Here is a 6,000-nt window from a genome sequence, read left to right on the forward strand (position 1 = left end):
AGCCAGGCCTTACCTGCGGGACCCGTCGGGAACAGGACGGAGCTCACACCCTGCAGGGAAACACCGACAGGGCTGGAGCACAGCGGGGCCGCTGCGGCCCCAGGCCCGGCTACAGGGGTCGGAACCACCCGGGATAAAGGCGCTGGAATCACCCGGGCTAAAGCGGCCAGAACCACTCGAGCTACAGCGGCCTCAATCCCGGCTAAAGGTGATGGAACCAGCCCGGCTAAAGGGGCCAGAACCACCCGGGCTAAAGCAGCCAGAACCACACGGGATAAACTGGCCCCAATCCCGGCTGAAGGTGCCGGAACCACCCGGGCTACAGCAGCCAGAACCACCCGGGATAAAGTGGCCCCAATCCCGGTTAAAGGTGCCGGAACCAGCCCGGCTAAAGCTGCCAGAACTACCCCGGCTAAAGCGGCCTCAATCCCGGCTGACGGGGCTAGAACCATGCTGGTAAAGGGGCCTTAATCCCGGCTAAAACTGCCAGAACCACCCGGGTTAAAGCTCCCAGAACCAGCCAGGCTGAAGGGGCCAGAGCCACCCCGACAGAGGGGCCAGAATCACGCCGGCTAAAGCGGCCCCAATCCCGGTAAAGGAGCCAGAACCACTCCGGTTAAAGCTGCCAGAACCACCCCGGTAAAGGAGCCAGAACCACCCCGGTCTCTTCCAGCTGCCCCATGCCGAGGGGAACACCCCGGGGAAAGCCAGGCACGTACCTCAGCGCCAAGGCAGAGCCGAGGATCCCCAGAGCCACAAGCCCAGCGCTGCGCTCGCCGCCGTCCCTCCTCCATGCCCACAGCGGCGCCCGGGCGGGCGGAGAACGCGGGTGAAGCTGGGCACCGGAGCTGGGATCCGCCCTTATCCCGGTACCTCCCGGTGTGGCTGTAGCAAACAACCCAGCCCTGAGCCGGCCCGTGTCCCCGGAGCCGGGCCGTGTCCCCGCGGCCGCCGCGTCCCCGCGGTGCCGCTGCCGCAGCCGCAGCTCGGCCCCGGGGCCGCCCCGCCTGCGCTCCCGCGGGCAGCCGGGAGCCGTAGTTCCGCTCCGGGCGCTCCGACTACAACTCCCGGGAGCCTGCGGGGAGCCCAAAGGGAGCCCACGGGGAGACCCCGGCCCGGCTCGGCTCGGGGGTGAGGGGGAGGTTCGGAGCAGTGCCCGGTTTGCCCGAGCGGAGCGGCCGCGCAGCCCGCGGGAGGGGATGAGGATGTTCGTGGGCTGCGTGTTTGGGGTGTTTAGGATCGCTCAGTCCAACAAGTGCTTGGTTTAGCAGGATTGGATGTTAAAAGAGTGGGTTTAGGTATTAGGGGGGAATTCTGCGCTGTGAAGGTCTCGGCGGTGAGCGGGAAGGTGCGGGGCAGTGCCCGGTTGGCCCACGGGAGGGGATGAGGGAGGGATGGCCGTGGGTTGCGTGTTTGCGGTGTTTAGGATCGCTCAGTCCAAGTTCTTGGTTTAGCGGAATTAAAAGAGTGGGTTTAGGTTGGATATTGAGGGGGAATTCTGCACTGTGAAGGTCTCCCATGAGGAGATCCAGGCCCGGCTCGGCTCGGGGGTGAAGGGGAAGGTGCGGGGCCGTGCCCGGTTGGCCCGGGCGGAGGGGATGAGGGAGGGATGCCCGTGGGTTGCGTGTTTGCGGTGTTTAGGATCGCTCAGTCCAACAAGTCTCGGTTTAGGGGGATTGGGTGTTAATTTAGTGGGTTTAGGTTGGATATTGAGGGGGAATTCTGCACTGTGAAGGTCTCTAACGGGGAGCTCCAGGCCCATGTCGGCTCAGGGGTGAGGGGGAAGGTTCGGGGCAGTGCCCGGTTGGCCCGCGGGAGGGAATAAGGGAGGGATGCTCGTGGGTTGACTGTTTGGGGTCTTTAGGATCGCTCAGTCCAACAAGTCCACGGTTTAGCAGGATTGGATGTTAAAAGAGTGGGTTTAGGTTGGGTATTAGGGGAGAATTCTGCGCTGTGAAGGGGGTGAGGCACTGGGAGAGGTCGCTCAAGGGAGGTGTGGATCACCCATCCCTGGAAGCGTTCAATGCCAGGCCTTGGAGCAGGCTGTGATCATGGAAGGTTGGAAGTCTTGGAGCAAGCTGGGACAGTGGAAGGTTGGAAGTCTTAGAGCACCCTGGGATAGCGGAAGGTGTCCCTGCCCATGGCAGGGGGTGGAATGAGGTGATGGTCAAGGTCCCTGTCCAACCCAAACCATTCTGTGATTCCATGAAGGGAATTCATGCTTTTGTTCAGCAGGTGGGCTTTGAACTCCTCCTCCTGTCCCAGCCTTGTGCCTGGAACGAGATCATGGGTGGCTGAAGTGCCACCAGAGGTGAATTTACACACCTGGATTGTGGAATGGGTTGGGTTGGAGGCAACCTTAAAGATCCCCCAGCTCCAACCCCCTTTTAGACAGGGACAGCTTCCACTGGGCCAGGTTGCTCCATCCAGCCTGGCCTTGAACCTTAAATCACAGGACTACTACTTTTGTAATTACCTTCAGAGGCAATTTAGGAGTTTGTGTCACCTCTGTGATGCTAACAGCCATGACAGTGTTCATGTGACTCTCTCCTGTCAGGTGCAGGACACACAAACTCCGCTGACTTTGCCCCTGATGAGCTCAGAGACACCTAAGTGAGGTAAAACCTTGGCAGCATTATCCCGCACTCTCCTGTGAGGTAAAGACACACAAACTCCACTGACTTTGCCTAAAAACTCTTGATTAAATGAGGTAAAACCTCCAAAACCAAGCTTGTCCCCTGTCCTCTGTGTTGCGTAAAAGGGATGTTGGCCAGGCCAGCTGAGCACACAAACTGGGGAAAAAAATGTGAATTTGTGAGGGAATTGATCTGCCTTGGTCCTGACACAGCTGCATTTCAGGTCAGCCTTTGGCCAGAGGGGGAAAAGTGACTGCTGGGGGATATTTTGGAGTGTGGTCAGTGGTGTTCCCTCCCTCAGCTTGGTTTTTGCCGGGCACATTTGTGTTAATCTGAATTTTAAAAAATTAATTAGAGGCAGGTGAGTGCCGCTGCACCAATTGGGAAGATCCATTCTTGGAGTTTTGGCTTCACTCAGTAAATACTGAGATAGTTCAGGACTTAAATGTGAGTTTTGGGCTCACTCAATAGATACTGAGATAATTCAGGATTTACTTTTGAGTTTTGAGCTCACTCAATGAATACTGAGATCATTTAGGACTTAAATTTGAGTTTTGGGATCACTCAATAAATACTGAGATCATTCAGGCCTTACTTTTGTTTAGAATTTACTTGTTCTAAACAGGACTTGCACATCCAGGCTCTGAGTTATGTCAGGTTGGGTTTTTTTTCCCCAAGATAATTTCTCTTTAAAAAATAAAAATGAAGTGTTTTAAGACTAAAAAAAACCCTTAAAATTCAAGCCTCCTTTCTTTAAAAAATAAAAATTAAAACCTAAATATTTTTAAGATGAAAAGAGTTAAAATTCAAGCTAAACTCTCTTTAAAAACGAAACTAAAAATTAAAATTGATTGTTTAAAATGAAAAAAAAAATCAAGCTACTCTCTTGTAAAAATAAAATTAAAAATAAAATAAAATTGAGTGTTTGCAAAACACTGAATATTGGGGAGAAACCTCTGTTTTTGTGGCCCTATCCTGGTTTTTCAAGGAAATCAGCAGGAATTGCTCTTTGCCCACTGGATGCCGCTGTTCCACAGAAATATTCATGGGCTTTTCCTTCAGCACCTTCTGGCAGCCATGGAAGCCACTGCAGGGTCAGCCAGGCTATGTGGATTTCTTTTAAAATTTTAATTTTTAAAATATTTATTATTGTTATTGTTGTATTATATAGAATTTATATTGTTATTAATAATAATAATAATAAAAATAGTAATGTTTTAAATTGCCTTTTTTTTCCCCCATAAAGAAATCTCCTTAATATTTTGCACTTTCCACTTGGAAAACTTTGGCCATTTGATCCCTTTGTGATGTTCTTTGAAGGTGAATATTTCATGGGATCAAAATATATTGGGGTAAAAATAAATTGGTGATTGAGGGGAAAACAGGCTGCCCAAAATGTGTTTTCTGGGTCTGTAGAGGTATAAAATATCTCTATAAAATAGAAAATATAAAATAATATATTAACGTATATATATATATTAAAATATATATATTATAATATATTATAATATGTATATATATAATATAATATAATAATATACTATAATATAATATAATATAATATAATATAATATAATATAATATAATATAATATAATATAATATAATATAATATAATATAATATAATATAATATAATATAATATAATATAATATAATATATGTGTTATATATTATATGTTATATGTTATATGTTATATTTCTATAATATATATTGTATAAAAATATAATATATAATAGTTGATATAATATATATTATATAAAATATAAATTATATCATTATCTATTATAATAATATATAGGATTATATTGTATAATTATATATAATGATATACAATAATATAGAATAATAGTATTGAATATAGAATATAATAAAATATATATTATAACAATTATTGTAGAAATAAATAAAATCATTTAATAGTATATTATAAAATATAAATATATTAAATATATAAATGTATATATAAATATAAAAAATAATAAAATATAAATTAATCCAAGTGCATGTCCAGTGCTGTTTTTCATGCTTAATACGGGGAAAAAAAAAATGTTTTGGAGAATCCTGTCCTTAAAAGCAGAGCCTGGAAGTGGCAGCAGGAGCCTCTGCTGTTACCTTCAGAGGCAGTGACCTGGATAAAGCAGCAAGGATGAGTCTGCTCCCACTTTTCAGGGAAAAACCAATTTATTTATAGCTCAGAACAGAGCAAAGTGACCTACATCCCTCCAGTGCCCAGCTCTGGGAATTAACTTTGAGGAAATTCAGTTCCACTTTTTATTTTCTTCTCTGAATAGAAACACAGCTTAATAGAATCCAGACCCAAGGGGGATTCCTCTTTATTCCCTCCCTGGTTTTAGCACTGGAAAATGAAGCAAAAAAAGAATAATTCAGGGTAGCAGGAGTAGGCAGGGACAGACCCTGAACCTATGGCAACAATTCTGATTTTTGAGGGGTATTTTGGGTCCCTTCCTCCTCCTCCTGTGGCTGCTCCACACGATATCCAAGGCAGGATCCCTGCAGTGCTCAGCATCACTGAGAAATGAGGAAATCTGGATCAGCATCACTGAAAAGTGAGGAAATCTGAATCTGCATCACTGAAAAATGAGGAAAACTGGATCAGCATCACTGAAAAGTGAGGAAATCTGAATCAGCATCACTGAAAAATGAGGAAACTGGGTCAGAATTCTGGCCTTTGCTGAGTGTCCCAGCAGTGCCAGGTGGAAAACTGGCTGAATTCTGGGATGGCTGTGCCTAAAGGCCAAGGCTGTGTGGAGGAGGAGTCTGATAGAGAAAAGAAACTCGAAATAAACTGCTAAATATCAAGATTTTCCCCTGCGCTCTGCCCAATTCCTCAGGAAAAAAATAAATAAAAAAAAAAGCAAATTCCCATTCAATTATTTCACGTGTTTCTGAAGTTTCAGATTAGACTCAAAGCAAGGAAGATTCCCAGTCCAAACTGTAAAAGATGAGGAGGAACTAAAAGGCAAAGATGCAGGTTTTTTTCTCAGAGGATCTAAGATTCACGTGGTGGAAGTTTTTTGCACTGTAAATTCTTGCAGTAAGGACAATTTTTTGAGAGAATAAAGAGTTTCTCTCAGAATGCTTTGACTTTGACCTAAGATTCACATGGTGGAAGTTTTTGGCACTGTAAATTCTTGGAGTAAACACTATTATTTGAAAGTGCATCATCTGCAGAAGAGGGGCTTGAATTATTTTGCCCCAAAAGGGCTTTTTCTTGTGTAACTGATATAAAGGGATCTGGGAGGGCTTCCCACGAGGTTTCTTATTGAGTTTTGTGTAAGAAACAGAGCTGGAGCTCCTTGAGGGTGACTTTGCAGGCAGAGCTGGCTGCAAGGAGTGTTTTT

The 6,000-nt window shown here is 45.7% G+C and overlaps 1 protein-coding gene across 5 annotated transcripts in view; it reads right to left on the bottom strand.

The window, feature by feature from the left end:
• Positions 1 to 995, bottom strand: part of MIB2 (mindbomb E3 ubiquitin protein ligase 2) — a 44,066-nt gene extending 43,071 nt beyond the window's left edge. For all 5 annotated transcript variants that reach the window (XR_004061337.1, XR_004061338.1, XM_030963936.1 and 2 more), the window contains exon 1: positions 720 to 995. The gene's annotated coding sequence lies outside the window, so the exon portion shown is untranslated. The remainder of the gene's footprint in view (positions 1 to 719) is intronic.
• Positions 996 to 6,000: the final 5,005 nt, after the last annotated feature.

The sequence above is a fragment of the Camarhynchus parvulus genome, chromosome 21 (genome assembly GCF_901933205.1).
Source record: "Camarhynchus parvulus chromosome 21, STF_HiC, whole genome shotgun sequence".
NCBI classification, from domain to species: domain Eukaryota; kingdom Metazoa; phylum Chordata; class Aves; order Passeriformes; family Thraupidae; genus Camarhynchus; species Camarhynchus parvulus.